The sequence below is a fragment of the Lynx rufus genome, unplaced genomic scaffold (genome assembly GCF_022079265.1).
Source record: "Lynx rufus isolate CCGP_SWC_20201006 ecotype Redwood Valley unplaced genomic scaffold, mLynRuf1.p SCAF_22, whole genome shotgun sequence".
NCBI classification, from domain to species: Eukaryota; Metazoa; Chordata; class Mammalia; order Carnivora; family Felidae; genus Lynx; species Lynx rufus.
The window spans coordinates 1,961,362-1,977,947 of record NW_025814837.1 but is presented as its reverse complement, the minus strand read 5'-3'; the positions used below and the strand labels follow the sequence as shown (position 1 = coordinate 1,977,947).

The 16,586-nt window shown below is 33.9% G+C and overlaps 1 pseudogene; it reads left to right on the top strand.

Annotated features, from left to right (window-relative positions):
• Window positions 1–11,646: 11,646 nt before the first annotated feature.
• Window positions 11,647–15,670, top strand: LOC124517522 (tigger transposable element-derived protein 1-like; annotated as a pseudogene).
• Window positions 15,671–16,586: the final 916 nt, after the last annotated feature.

Sequence of the window (16,586 nt, the reverse complement as noted above, 5' to 3'; positions counted from 1 at the left end):
AAGTTTATTTTTGACAGAGAGAGAGAGAGAGAGAGAGAGAGCGAGCGAATGTGAGCTAGGGAGGGGCAGAGAAAGAGGGAGACACAGAATCCGAAGCAGGCTCCAGGCTCAGAGCTGTCAGCACAGAGCCTGATGCGGGGCTTTAACTCACAAACCATGAGATCATGACCTGGACTGAAGTCGGACACTTAACTGACTGAGCCACCTAGGCGCCCCTAAAATTAATGTTAAACTGTCTTCCTGGTCCCCCTAGTTTCTAGTTTCTTATGAGAAACTATATAGTCATTTTAATTCTTGTTCCTTGTATGTAATATGTCATTTTCTTCCCAGGTTATTTCAATATTTTATGTTTATCATAGGTATACAACCATTTGACTATGTTGTACCTAGGCATGGCTTTATTCTTATTTATCTGGTCTACCTTTCACTGATCTTTTTAAATATATAAATGTACATCTACCAAGACTGTACATTTTTTCAGCAATTATTTCTTCAAATACTTTTTCTGCCCTATTTCCCTTTCCTTTGTTTCTGCAACTACAGCTTAAATTATGTGAGGTATTTTTATATTGTCTCACAGGACTCTGAGGGTCTTCTTCATTTGCTTTCAGCTTTTCTTCAATGATTTTATTCAAATGTGATAATTTTTTTTAGCTTCAGGATCACTGACTCTTTCCCATCTCCACTGTTATTATTGAGCCTATCTAGGTGATCATTTAATTTCATATTTTTTTCTTTTAAAAAATATTTGTATCTGTTTGACATATTTTTTCTACATTTCATTTATTACAAATGTATTTTCCTTTATTTTACTTAGCATTTTTATCATAGCTGCTTCCTTGTCTGATAATCCTATCATCATCTCACAACTGCCCCCTGTTAATTGTTTACAACCTTGAGAAGGAGTTATATTTTCCTATTCCTTATATTTTGAGTAATTTTAGATTATATTATGGATATTATGACTACTTAGTTGTAGAGACTCTGTATTCTGCTCTAATCGTTCAAAAACAGACACTATTTAAACAAGTTTTTTTTTTCAATCAATTAACTTTGTTAACTAAAATAGCAATATCTGCCTCACCTAGAGTGGGCAACTCAAATATTAGTTAAATTCTATTAGCTAAAAGTTTCTTTGAATTTTCGTAGCTCATTCATGATATAGGGATTAGTCAGATATTTGAAAAGTTTTTTTCATACACTTTGCAGCTCTGCTTTTCTGTTTACTTCCTTCAAGATAGTCCCCAACCCTAATATTCTGGTAGCTATGTTAACCCTGGCCCTGAACCTGTCTTGTTTCTTCAGACCATAAAGACAGCAGGTTTTCTCTGAGAATTTTAGCCACCCTGGGCCATATTACTCCACGTCAGAGGTCTGCCCTCAACACTAAAGTTGTGGCAATGAAAAACTCATTCTGTGCTGTCCTCTTCTGCTAACTTTAGATTATCACCAAAATTAGTCTGTTTTTGCTCATTTTTCAGGGCCTTCAGGTAATTCTTTTTGTACGTTATTTAGTTTATAGTTGTCATCTGTGGTCTGTTAAAAGCTGACACCAGCATGCTGAAAACAGAACCCTATTTCTCTTACATTTGAATCATGCCTTCTGATCTATTCCAGCAATGTAAGTGTATTTCCTCAGGGGCAGAAAACAAAATAAAATAAACTTGCCTTGCAAATATTCTTTAAAATTTATTATTTGTCTTTGAAATTTGGGTTTTAAAGCTCAACAGACAGAAATTAACTTTCTTGGTCATTTATTTGTGTGATGTTCTGTGGTGGCCTGTCTTTCTCACAGTCATGGATAATAACATTTGTTTTAAAAGATGGAGGTATTAGGAGAGAAAACTGTATATGAAAAGAAATTATCGACATTGAAAACCATACCCATTAAAATGCATCAAAATATTTCTACTACACAAGTGAATATGTGATGAGATTAGAATTCAGTGGTGGTTATGGAAATGTAATGAATGGAAAAATATATTAAAACAATAGACTGGAATTTTTCATAAAAATGAGTTGAAAAAGAAGGAGAGGATTTCACAAATAACTCTAAGGATTTGCTTCTAGGCAATGCAAAATAAAGTTAATATTCACAATGATGGAAGCTTTTGGGAAACAATCAAGACTTTGGAGGAAAAATATTTTATAGATTTTCTAACAGTGATTTTGACCTAAGTTAGGACATTCAGATAGATAAACCTTATGGGCAGGTGAAGTAAAAATCTAGAGTGTAAAGCCTTCTGCCTGTCGATCTTAAAAGTGACTAAGCTGAAAAAAAGTACACTGTTTTTACCATCATGAGCTTTTGGGAGGATTAAAGTTTAGGGAAAGAGTCAAGAAACAAAATCAGAAGATTGAATGGTAAGGTGAAAAGACTGCTGACCTGTGAATTAGGGTATTGCCTGTCCTGTATACTTGCCTCTGTAACCAACTATGCACACTTATTCAAATAGTTGTCTTCATTTCTCTGAGCTGTGGTTTCCCTACCTGAAAAATGATCATGTTGGGCCACATACTTTAAAAAGGGGTGGGGGAGAGAGAAAGTAATATTTGTTGAATACCACTACTCACTATTTTTTGGATACAATTTAAAAAATAAGCCTGGGTATTCCTTTTATTTTACCATTAAAACAAAATATCTTTATAAGAAAGATATTGCTCATTCCATCTTATACAAGAAAATACTGATACTGATAACCTAAGAGATTGATTAGATTATCAACTAATAAGGAAATGAATCCCCAAAGGAGTTCATGTGTGCTGGCCATAGTTTCCTGAGTTCCTTCTTCCACATAGTATTGACTGTCCTCTATTCAAAGCATTGCCAGTTAGAATGAAATCAGAGATACCAAGAAGGAAAGCTGAAAGAAAAGCTTAGATTTGCAAGCAGAGAAGATTTATCTAGTCTCTGTGGTATTAGAATCACCTCAATTTAATATGATCCACAATCTCATGTATTTCTAATTCATGAAAATATTAAATAAGGCAGGATTTAACATTCACACCTTTCCCAAATGCATATATTACCATTTGGCATTAGTCCCTCTTTTCTTTCTCAGTCTATTCTTGGTTGAAGTGATTTTTTTTTTAAAATCCCGAATAGCTTTAAACTAATTTGCAAGTAAACTTTTATAAAATCCTATATCAAATGATGAATTAAAAATCAAATACATTTCATGTAGTTTCTCTTTCTTATCAGTTCATTTTGGGACCCTTCATCTGATACAATTTATGCTTCATATATTCAGTCTCCCCTTTGCTTATAACAACATTATTTTCTGCTTTCCTTCCCATACTCTATGATTCTTTGCTACATTTTGTTAAATTAAATTGGATAATAACTTCTTAATTTGTCAGTTCTCATGTCTGGAGTTATTTTACAATTACTTTTTAAAAATAAATTTCTAAAAATTCTCTTTCATAGAGAGAAATAGAAGCTGATAGAAGCTGATTTGCAAAACTGATTCCACTAAATGCACCCAAACAGGTTGGTGGCCCTTTTTATTGTGGGGTTTTGGTATGTAAGAAGTATTTTTAAAAATATATGGATCCAAAGTTGACCATTCTCCTGTTGGCCCATAAGTCTTTTAATAGCACTTTTTTTTTTAATTGTAAACTAACAAGCAGGTGACTTTAATATGGTCTATTGTCCTACTTATTCTCTGAATTAGATATTCTGAAGAAGATAATAAAAATGCTTGCTCTGATGTTCAGGCCTGATAAGTGCCCCTGATGATTTCTAAGTTTGAAGCCACAGCTGTTTTATCAAAATATCTTTAGAATCAGGGTGTCTGGGTGACTCAGTCATTAAGTGTCTGACTTCAGCTCAGGTCATGATCTCACGGTTCATGAGTTCAAGCCCCACATTGGGCTCTGTGCTGGCAGCTCAGAGCCTGGAGCCTGCTTCAGATGCTGTGTCTCCGTGTCTCTCTGCCCCTCCCCTGCTTACTCTCTTTTGCTCAAAAATGAATAAACATTAAATTTTTTTTAAATATCTTTAGATTTTATGGTTTTCTCTACTGTCTACCCCCAACCCCATCATACTGTGCTTCATTGCCCACCTGCCCCCAACTTTTCTCCTTAAATGCAATTTTCCTCTTTCAATGTCCTCTAAATTTCCCTCTGCCCAGGCCTTCTATGGATGACTTTCCTGGATTTGCTTCATTCCTTCCTTTGCCTCTCTTCATCTGAGTCAGGGGATGAGTGATTCTGAATGCAGACATGATTCAGCAGAAGTGCATACACACATGTAGGGTATGGATGTATGATACTGAGTCTGATGATGGAGATGTGGTGGTGTTATGGTCAACAAGTTCAGGCTCCAAGTGTCTGGAATAAAGAATCAGAACAGAAGCCTCTCTCTGGAGAAATATAGGAACGTCTCATCAATGGAATAGGGGAAAATGAGAGAGGAAATGGCAGAAGAGTAGGTGGACAGAGGGATTCATGTTAAGCTGTTTATATTTTCATCAGTTTGAAAGGTGACCTGGAGGGGAATAAAGAGGGATAGAACAACCATGATTAGAAGGAGACAACAGGTAGATATATACTCTCTTGAGTAATTGCCATTTCTTGGTTTGCTTGCTGGTTGTTGTCATTTTCACTTTGAGAAGCTGTACATTCTCAAAATATTAGAAGCACAAATATTATTTGAATACAATTAAAAAGTACATTTCAACTTCAAGTCCGTTTAAATAAAATAATCTGAATTTTTGTGTATCTGGACCATTGTGCCTTTTACCAGTGGTAATGTTTAGAAGTGAATATGTTGGAACACTTTAAATTAGTTCTAAGACTTATAGAAATTCTACATTTGAAAGAGAATTTCCTGACATGGAAAAAAGCAAGTGAAGCAAGCCTAACTGATCTAAAAATTATTTAAAGCCATGTTTAATGTTAAATCCATTAACTGTATATAAATTTAATATAATTTATTTAACATACTTTTATATTTATATATAAATATTTTATACTTATTATATAATATATTAACATTCATTTTATATTTATATATAATATAATTTACATAGTGGGGGGAGAAATCTTACTCTATGTAAAGATTATATATTTATAATGCTAAATTTTACTTTTAAAATGCAGTATACAAGAATTGTTTGATTAAAAAATGATTTTTATCTACTTGGAGAGCTTAGCATATTAAAAAGTTTAACTTCAAACAAAATTCAAGCAGAAGCAACTATGATCTGTTTTCATCCTGTCTGTATGTGATCCCAAATCATCAACAGATGAAGCTTTTTTTATTTCTTATAACTTTCAAATAGCAAAAAGAAATAAAGTTACCTTTCATTTATGAGTTATCATTTTTTCCTCCCTATATTTTGACAAACAACATGACAGAAAAATGATTAAGTTTCTCATTTCGCAATGTGACTTCTGTGTTATTTATCGTCAAAATAAAAGTCACTTTGTGAATCAAAGTTTTTAATCTTTTTTTTTTCCCCTCAATCTCAAAAAGTGTTTTGTCAGGAAACTGGTTTTGGTAAATACCTCCCTCCAAACCCTGCCACCTAATGACAGGTAAGTCCTTTTAAATGACTCATTGCTAATTAGTTCAGAGCAACATTCCAAAAGAATATTTTATTTTTGGAACCTCATTTTATTGATTTTCTGCTCCAGTAGCGTGACTAATGCACATCACAGTTAGAGCTCTGCAAAATGTTTGCAGCAAAACCCCAAACCAGGTGATAATCACCTGATATTTACCTGGTTTCTTTACTATGTTATCAACCAAATCATCAGGCTCAATTCCTGAAAAGGTTCTTGGCTTTTACAGGAATTCCTGACAATACTGGGCATTCTTCTGTGTCAAGATGATTTCTCTTGCAAATTCCCAAATTCAATCTCAAAATGAAATGAGATGCTATGGTTTTGGCTGTTCTTTGCTTTTTATTTTTGGTTCACTGATGCTTGAAAGTCAAAATGAAACTGAAGTACAGGCCCTTGGGAGCCCAAATGAGTAATTTAAATGAATATCAATGAATCCAGCATGCTGAGTTTCAGCAGCATAGGCAATGCCAGAACCACAAAGTGTCCAGAACTTACTCAGGATGGAAACTGGTTTTAAAGATCAAGGCGGAGAATAGCAAATTGTTTTTCTATAACAATCTATGCCTACAGGATTCCTTCTCCCTGTGATTTTACTTCAAACTTCTTGTTTATGGTCTTATCTACTGAATAGTTGTGTCAAAATCATTCATTGTCCAGGACTGCTGCTTACCTTGCAACACAAGAAGAGAAATAATGTTTAAATTAACAGAAAAACTATCTTGTGATGTTTCTTCCTCCACATTTACTGTCAGGAAGAAAATCAATGAGCAGTTACATGTTTGTAATAAATGAAATGAAAAAATAAAATAGAGCTTATTCAAAATATAATGAGTTTAAAAATAAAATAAAATGTATACCTGTTGATTTAGCAGCTGTAAAACTATACAACTTGTGGGGGGAAAAATAAAATTGGTAGTAGAAAGCAGAATTAATGATGGATCTAATGAAAACTAATGAACACTGTGGCTCCTTTGAAGAAAAAAATGTATATCATACAAAATTATACACTATTTAAGAGGATTCACAGATTAAAGGTTTATAAATCCTGCTCTTGTAAAGAAATCTTTATTAATTTTGAAATTAATCGAGATAGTTTATAGTCTCTATCCTCTCAATAATTTTTATTCAAATTTGTTCAACATTTGTTTCACTAACATTAAACAAATTTTTAATTAAATATTCTTTTGACTTATGAATGTACCACTTGACTCAGTGTTTTAAAATAGAGAAAATGAATTTAGAGTGCTATGAGAGGGAAAGTTTACAATTCAAAAATTTTATACCCAGCTGAATTATCTTGCATAAGTAAAGGGATTAAAAATAAATATTAAATGTGTAAATATTTAAATAATTATCATTCATTAATAATTTTGAAGAGTAGGGGAACCTGGGTGGCTCAGTGAGTTAAACATCCAACTTCAGTTCAGGTCATGATTTCATAGCTAGTGAGTTCTAGCCCCACATTAGGCTCTGTGCTGATAGCTCAGAGCCTGGAGCTTGCTTCAGATTCTGTGTCTCCCTCTCTCCCTGTTGCTCCCCCACTCATGCTCTCTCTCTCTCTCTCTCTCTCTCTGTCTCAATAATAAGTAAACGTTAAAAACTCTTTTTGAAAAGCATTCCTAGAATATAAGCTTTAAGCCAGAAATTCCCAACCTTTCCCAGAAATGACACACTATTATCTCAGTAATTTGTTATAACACCCCTATCAAAATAAATACCTAATAGCTCTGTTTATTAAGAGGTTAGATTAAAATAACTTAAGTATTTGTGTTTTAAAACGTCTGAAAAAATAATACGAAGAAATTTAAAAAAATAATAATGATATTTTCATTTCACTATTAAATAACCACCATTATTTATTAATGGGATATTTTCACCTGTTGGGTACTGTGCAACTTTTCAAACACTGGAATTAGATTTGATATATAACCACTCTTATATACAGTGTAATCATAATTATAATGCAATGTTTACTTTTTATCACAGCATCTCCTGAAAAATTCAGTTTTATAAAGATATGTATGTGATCTAATGTTGAAGCTGTGAACTACCTTGACCTGAAGCTGTGAACTACCTTAACCTGATAGGGTTTAATAGACGTTGTTATATTTCCCTCAAAAATTTAAAATAACTGAAGTGTCCCTGTGAGCTAACTGCAGCAATCTAGGCAGCACAGTACATAGTTTTGCAACCAAGACTTTAGAGGAATAAATATTATGGACTCAAATACATAGAAAGTCATGTTGTAAAGAAACATAGGGTGCCCCTTATACAATTTGGACACGATTTTCAAATGTCCCATTAGATCTGGGCTTATATTCTTCAGTATAGAAGTAAAATTTTGGTGGGCAAGAAAAATGTTTAACAGCTTCTTTCAGCCTTTTTTTTTTCATGCTGTACTCGTAAATCTAAAAAATTGGAAAACTTCCATAAGATAAATAGACATTATTTTTTTAACTACTTCATATGCCCAACATTACTTATAGCAGTGTTCAAACATGCACAGAAAAATTCCAAGAGTAAATGCATCAGTACTTTAAAATGTAATTCTCTTGGGGCGCCTGGGGGCTTGGTTAACAAAGTGTCAGATTTTGGCTCAGGTCATGATCTTGTGGTTCATGAGTTTGAGCCTCACATTGGTCTCTGCCCTCACAGTGCGGATCCTGCTTGGGATTCTCTCTCTCTCTCTCTGCTTCTCTAGTCTTCCCTTCCCCTGCCCCCCACACACAATAAACTTAAAAGAAAAAAAAAGGCTTTGAAAAGTAATTCTTCCCCTGTGGTAAGCTGTGGATGGGAGAGGTAGGAGTTTTTTTTTTTTCTCCATTACATTCTTTCCATGTTTCTAAGGTTTTAATAATCTGCATATTTTCCTTTGCAAAAGAGGAAAAATATATTTATTTTAAAATAGAATTTGGAAATATTAACAAAAAATGTCTTTAATTAACTGGGATTAATAAAAAACATTTTCTGGAAAACAGTGAAGATTATAAAAGAATCAGGGAAAAAATAGCTGAAAGAGTAAATCAGTTTATGGACAAAACTTCAAGTGTAGAGAAAGCAATAATGTTAGTGTAGTGTCTGATATTTTTCTGGTTTTGTTTATGGAAATTTGTGCATGTCACAGTTTTAAGATTTAAAACATTTTTTAAAGAAATGCATGAAAGGGAGTTCTGTTCTACAAAGTAGTATGTACATGTGAAATGTTATTATCTCAAAAGTTTTAGAAACATGCCCTTATCCTCAGGTGGTGAGGTAAAAGAAGTGCACAGCCCACTTTGTCACCAGGCAAGATTTATTACACTGTGTAGAGACAAAAATGAGTCAGTTTCTAAGGGTAAAGTTTTACAGTTTCTTCAAATTCTAGAATGTCACAGCTTAAAATGTGCCCCAACATCTATCTTAAATATCCCATATAACAACAAACACTACATCTTCCTTGTTCTGCCTTTTGGCCTCATTATAACATCCATTTTCTCATCTGAGGATGCAATTAAGATATTCAAAGAATTATATAATGAGACAATTATTTTCATCAAACTATTTGCAAAAAAAGTATGTTTGCTTTTAAGATATATTCAATTAAACTAATGGGGAAGGGGAACTGAGCAAATTCAGCAGGGTCAAATGTTAGGCCTTCCGATTCATATCTAAGTAAAAGGAGTTTAGACATGCAAATAGAAATCAAATTTCTTTTTGCTCATGTGGCTTCATTTCTTGTACTGTTTTCCTTTATTTGATATCATAATGTAAGTAATGTTTGCTATGCAATTTGCTTTCATTTTAGCTTTGATTTTTTTCCCCTGGGTTTCTAATTTCATTTCCATATGTGGATTGTTTTACTACCAATTAGTGCTAGATGACATGAATAAGGGTTTCTTAAAACTGTTTTCAATTCTTTTAGAACTACATGGACACATTAGATGGCAATTAGTCTGAATTCTACCTTCATCCTCTAGCCCCTAATCACATCTTCTCTTCATGGAACAATTAATTACCTGTTGAATGGCCAAAATTTAAAGCAAAAGAAATAAAAACAGTAATTACAAAAATTGCTAGTGAACCAAAATAAAAACATACATTTCTTTTAATATTTGTTAAATATATATATATATATATATATATATATATATATATATATATATACAGCTTGCTCAACTAAGGTTACTTTATCCTCATAATTATCTTTTAATGATTCCATAGTGATATTACAAAGTTAATAGTAATTAGCTTATTCCCTAAACAACAAAAAAAAATGAAAAATAATATCACCACAAGACCTTGAAATAATGATTTATAAACGTCAGTTTCATTTATCTTGATTATCTGCAAAACAATACCACTAATAATAATCACTTTCATCAACAGAGGTGCTACTTGCTCTAAATATGCTTTCATACATATTATCTTATCAGGACCATAATAAGATCACACAGCTAAATTTATTACTTTCATTCTGTAGAAGAAAATACAAGGTTGAAAAATTTGAAGGACCTCCCAGGAATCTCATGACTTAAAGTGTCCAAGTATTAGCCGACCTTCAGCACAGTAGCCAATAATAGAACAAAATTTTATTAGGTATTTTTTTAATTGTTTGCTTACAGTCTATTTCCCTTTATCAGTTTTCAACTCCACAAGGGCAAGAAACATGTATAGTTCATGAATTAACAGCAAAAAATTAAAGGTATACTGGCTATTTAATAAATATATTTTGAATGAACCAATAAAAGTTTCTCTTTTTTAAATGATCATTTATTTATTTATTTTGAGAGAAAGTGCAAGCAGGGGAAGAAGCAGAGAGAGAGGGAGAGAGAATCCCATGCAGGTTCTCCGCTGTCAGCACAGAGTCCAGTGAAGGGCTCGAACTTACAAACTGTAAGATCATGACCTGAGCCAAAATCAAGAGTCAGATGCTTAACTGACTGAGCCACCCAGGTGCCCCACCAATTACAGTTTCTAATTCCTGATCCAAAATTTTATTGGGCCACCCCACTATATTCTCATCTAAGGAGTAACACACTGTACCCACAGTCTGTTTCCACACCCTCCCCCATTTATGAAATCTCTGGATACCATGGGACCACAGTGGTAAAATGACCACTAGCCAACTTTCTTCCCTCTTACTCTGACATAGGTCTCCTTGAAACTTGTACTATACACTTTGCTTTTGATACTTCCTCAGATCAGCTAGGATCAGAAACATACTAGCCTGTATCAGTGTAAATGTGCTGATGTCTGTTGGGCAACATTATGACTGATATCATCAGTAGGAGGAAAATTTCCAGCTAAGCCAATCATGACAACTGTGGAAGAATAAAGCCTGCAGCCTTCACCCCCTGCCCATCATAGGACTGAGCATCCTGGAAACAAAAGCAGATTCTAAACCACATTATTGAGGCTCCAGTTCCAAACTTTACCTACTGAAAGTGATGGGAAAGATCACTCTAAGTGTCTGAATTAGTTCCTCACTTATAAAATGAGGATGGTAATGGCTATACCTGTAAACTCATGGTTATTTGAAAAATTATATTAATATATATAAAATGATACATAATGTGATATATAAACCCAAAGTTATTACTTATTATTTGGATATTTTCCTTCTCATATATGAGAATGGTGTACAGTTAAATTTCTGTGATGTGTGTGTTTGTATTCATATATATAGGCATACCTTGTTTTATTGTGTTTTGCTTTATTGTGATTCACAGATACTGTTTTTTAATAGTCTGAGGTTCGTGGCAACCCTGAATCCAGCAAGTCTTTTGGTGCCATTTCCAATGGTATTTGCTCACTTTGTGTCCCTGTGTCACATTTTGTTAATTCTCACAACATTGCAAACTTTTCTATTATTACTACATTTGTTATAATGATCTTTGATCAAGGAACTTGATGTTACTATTGTAATTATTTGGAAGCACCACAAACCACACACAAATAAGACCGAGAACTTAACTGACAATTGAGTTTGTTCTCACTGTTCCACTGGCAGACTGTTTTCCATCTCATCCTCTCCTCAGGCCTCCCTATTCACTAAGACACAAAAATATTGAAATTAGGTCAATTAATAACTCCACAATGGCCTCTAAGATTTCAAGTGAAAGGAAGAGTTGCATATCTCTCACTTTAAATCCGAAGTTAGAAATAATTAAACTCGGTGAAGAAGGTATGTCAAAGCCAAGATAGGCTGAAAGCTAGGCCTCTTGTACTACTTATTCAAGTTGTGAATGCAAAGGGAAAGTTCTTGAAGGAAATTAAAAGTGCTACTCCAAACTTTCACTCTTCACAGATGACATGCTATTTTACATGGAATACTCAAAAGATTCCACCAAAAAATCCTTGCTAGAACTGATCCATGAATCCAGCAAAGTTGCAGGATATAAAACCAACATACAGAAATGTTTGTATTTGTATACACCAATAATGAAGTGGTAGGAAGAGAAAGCAAGGAATCGATACCATTTACAAGTCACTGAAAACCACAGAATACCTAGGAATAAACCTAATCAAAGAGGTAAAAGATCTGTATGCTGAAAACTATAGAAAGCTTATGAAAGAAATTGAAGAAGACACAAAGAAATGGAAAAACCTTCCATGCTCATGGATTGGAAGAACAAATATTGTTAAAATGTCAATACTACCAAGCAATCTACATATTCGATGCAATCTCTATCAAAATAACACCAGCATTCTTCACATAACTAGAACGAACAATTCTAAAATTTGTATGGAACCACAAAATACCCCAAATAGCCAAATTAATATTGAAAAAGAAAACTAAAGCTGGAGGCATAGCAATTAGAACTTCAAGCTGTATTACAAAGCTATGATCAAGACAGTATACTACTGTCACAAAAAACAGACACATAATATCAATGGAACAGAATAGAGAACCCAGAAATGGACCCATAAATGTATGGTCAACTAATCTTTGACAAAGCAGGGAAGACTACCCAGTGGAAAAATGACAGTCTCTTCATCAAATGGTATTGGGAAAACTGGACACCTACATGCAGAAGAATGAACCTGGACCAGTTTCTGACACCATACATAAAAATAAACTCAATATGGATGAAAAACCTAAATGTAAGACAGAAAATAATAAAAATCCTAGAGGAGAAAACAGGCAACAACCTCTGACCTCGGCCACAGCAGCTTCTTACTTGACATGTCTCTGGAGGCAAGGGAAACAAGAAAAAATGAACTACTGGGACCTCATTAAAATAAAACGCTTTTGCACATTGAAGGAAGCAATCAGCAAAACTAAAAGGCAACCGACAGAATGGGAGAAGATAATTGCAAATGACATATCAGATAAAGGGTTAGTATCCAAAATCTATAAAGAACTTATCAAACTCAACACCCAAAAAACAAATAACCCAATGAAGAAATGTGCAAAAGACATAAATAGACATTTTTCCAAAGAAGACACCCAGATGGCTAACAGACACATGAAAAAAATGCTCAATCTCACTCATCATCAGGGAAATACAAATCAAAATCACAATGTGATACCACCTCACACCTGTCAGAAGGGCTAAAATTAACAGTTCAGGAAAAAATAAACGTTGGCGAGGATGTGGAGAAAGGGGAACACTTTTGTACTACTGGTGGGAATGCAAATTGGTACAGCCACTCTGGAAAACAGTATGGAGGTTCCTCAAAAAGTTAAAAATAGAAATACCCTACAACCCAGTGATCACACTACTAGGCATTTATCCAAAGGATACAAAAATGATGATTTGAAGGGGCACATGCACCCCAATGTTTATAGCAGCACTATCAACAATAGCCAAATTATGGAAAGAGTCCAAATGTCCATCAACTGCTAAGTGGATAAAGAAGATGTGTGTGTGTGTGTGTGTGTGTGTGTGTGTGTGTATGACTGTTACATATATGAATATTACTCTCATGTGGCATTCAAAAAGCATGAAATCTTGCCATTTGCAACAACGTGGATGGAAATAGAGTATATTAAGCTAAGCGAAATAAGTCAGTCAGAGAAAGATAAACATCATATGATTTAACTCATATGTGGAATTTAAGAAACAGATGAACACAGGGGAAGGGAAGGAAAAATAAGATACAGAGAGGGAAGCAAACTGTAAGAGACTCTTCAATACAGAGAAAAAACTGAGGGTTGCTAGAAGGGTGTTAGGTGAGGGGAGGGGCTACTGAGTAATGGGCATTAAGAAGGGCACTTGTTGGAATGAGCACTGGGTGTTATATGTAAGTGATGAATCACTAAATTCTAATCCTGAAATCATTATCACACTATATGTCAACTAACTTGGATTTAAATTAAGAAAAAAATAAAGCATTATTTCACTGAGCACACAGTTGATAAGAGTGTAAAATATCCTTATTGTTTACATGGAGAAAGTTTTAGTGGTTTGGACAGATCAGACCAACCACAACATTCCCTTAGCCAAAGCCTAATCCAAAGCAAGACCATAAGTCTCTCCAATTCTATGAAGGCTAAGAGAGGTGAAGAAGATGCAGAAGAAAAGTTTGAAGCTAGCAAATGTTGGTTCCTTAGGTTTAAGAAAAGAAACCTCCATAACAAAAAGGTGTAGGGTGAAGCAGGAAGTGCTGATGTAGAAGTTACAGCAAGTTAAATAAAAGATCTAGTTAAAGTAATTAATGAAATAATGTACCATTGTTTTCAACCACACTCAAAAAGTTTAGAAAAATGATAATTGATGAAAGTGGCTATACTAAGCAATAGATTTTTAATGTAAATTAAACAGCTTTATACTGGAAGAAGATGCCATCTAGGATTTTCAAAGGTGAAAACAGTAGAAGTCAATGCCTGGCTTCCAAACTTCAAAGGACAGGATGACTCTTTTGTTACTGGCTAATGCAGTGGTGAGTTTTAAGTTGAAGCCAATGTTCATTTATCATTTTAAAAAACCTTGGGCCCTTAAGAATTATTCTAAATATACTCATTCATGGGTTTGAGCCCCTCATTAGGCTCTGTGCTGACAGCTCAGAGCCTGGAGCCTGCTTCGGATTCTGTGTCTCCCTCTCTCTCTGCCCCTCCCTTTCTCTCTCTCTCTCTCTCTCTCGCAAAAATAAATAAACACTAAAAAATATATATACTCATTCTACAATCTACAAATGGAACAACAAAGCCTGGTGACAACACATCTGTTTATAACATGAAACCATGTTATAATGGGAATGTTTTAAGCCCGCTATTGAGACCTACTGCTCAGAAAAAAAGATTCCCTTCAAAGTCCTACTTTTCTTTACAATGCATCTGGTCACACAAGAGTCCTGATGGAGATGTACAACAAAACTAATGTTTTCATGCCTGCTAACACAACATCCATTCTTCAGCCCATGGATCAAAGGGTAATTTTGACTTTCAAGTCTTACTATTTAAGAAATATATTTCATAAGGTTACAGCTGACATAGACAGTGATTCCTCTGATGGACCTAGGAAAAATAAAGTAAATTAAAAACCTTTCTAGATGGCATTAAAAATATTCATGATTCATAGGAAGAGGTAAAACTATAAACATGAATAGGAGTTTGGAAGAAGTTGATTCCAGTCCCCATAAATAACTTTGAGGGGTTCAAGACTTCAGTGGAGGAAGTAATTGCAGGTAGAGTGGGAATAGCAAGAGAGCTAGAATTAGAAGTAGAGCCTGAGGATGTGACTGAATTGCTGCAACCTCATGGAAAAATTTGAATGGATAAGGAATTGCTTCTTATGGATGAACAATGAAAGTGATTTCTTGAGATGGAAACTATTCCTGATGAAGATGCCTTAAAGATTGTTGAAATGAGTACAAAGGATTTAGAATATTACATAAACTCAGTTGATAAAGCAGCAGCAGAGTTTGAGAGGACTGACTCCAATTCTGAAGTAAGTTGTACTGTGGTTATCAAACAGCATCAAATGCTACAGAGAAATCATTTGCGAAAGAAAGAGTGAATTGATGCAGGAAACTTCATCGTTGCCTTATTTTAAGAAATTACTACAACCACCCAACCTTTAGCAATCACCTGATCAGTCAGCAGCCATCAACATTGAGGCAAAACCCTTCACCAGCAAAAGGATTACAACGTGGTGAAAGCTCTGATGATGGTTAGCATTTTCTAGCAATAAAGTATTTTTTTGTTTATTTATTTTTGGAGAGAGAGAGAGAGAGAGGGAGAATGAGCAGGGGAGGGGCTGAGAGAGAGGGAAAGAGAGAATCCCAAGCATTCCCCGTGCTGTCAGCACAGAGCCCAACATGGTCATGATTACCAGGTCATGATCTGAGCTGAAATCAAGAGTGAGATACTTAACCGACTGAGCAACCCAGGAGCCCCAGCAATGAAGTATTTTTAAAGTTAAGGTATGTACATTTTTTTTAGACATAATGTTATTGCAAATTTAATAGACTAGAATACAGTACAAACATAACTTTTCTATGGACTGGCAAACCAAAAATTCACTTGACTCACTTTACTGTAATATTTGCTTTTATTGTGGCCGGATCTAAATCCACAATATTTCCAAGGCATTAAGTGTATATTAAAAACATTATATATATTATGCATGTTATATAATTATATAATGATATATGTAATAATAAGATGCATAATTATGTGATAATATATTAGATTATATATTAATATTTATATAAACATATATTAATTAACTTTAAGCTATCTGAAATGAATTGATGAGATCTTTGTAATTTTTTCTGTGCCCTGGAATAATTTGAATGTTTTATAAAATATGTTAGAAAATTAGAACTGCTTCTAAATCTTTCTGGGTTAGATATCATTAAAATGCCAATTATTTAATAAAACTTTTTATATTCTTAAAAATCCATTTAGGATTTTTACCTCTTCTTGAGGCAGTTGATTTCTATTTTTTATAGAAAAATAACCTACATTTCAAATTTATTAATATAAATTCACATGTAATATTTTGCAATTCAAATGAATTTGTGGTTAAGATAGGTAGATAGATACACACACACGCTACATATTAAGATATCTGCTTATTTTTGACAAA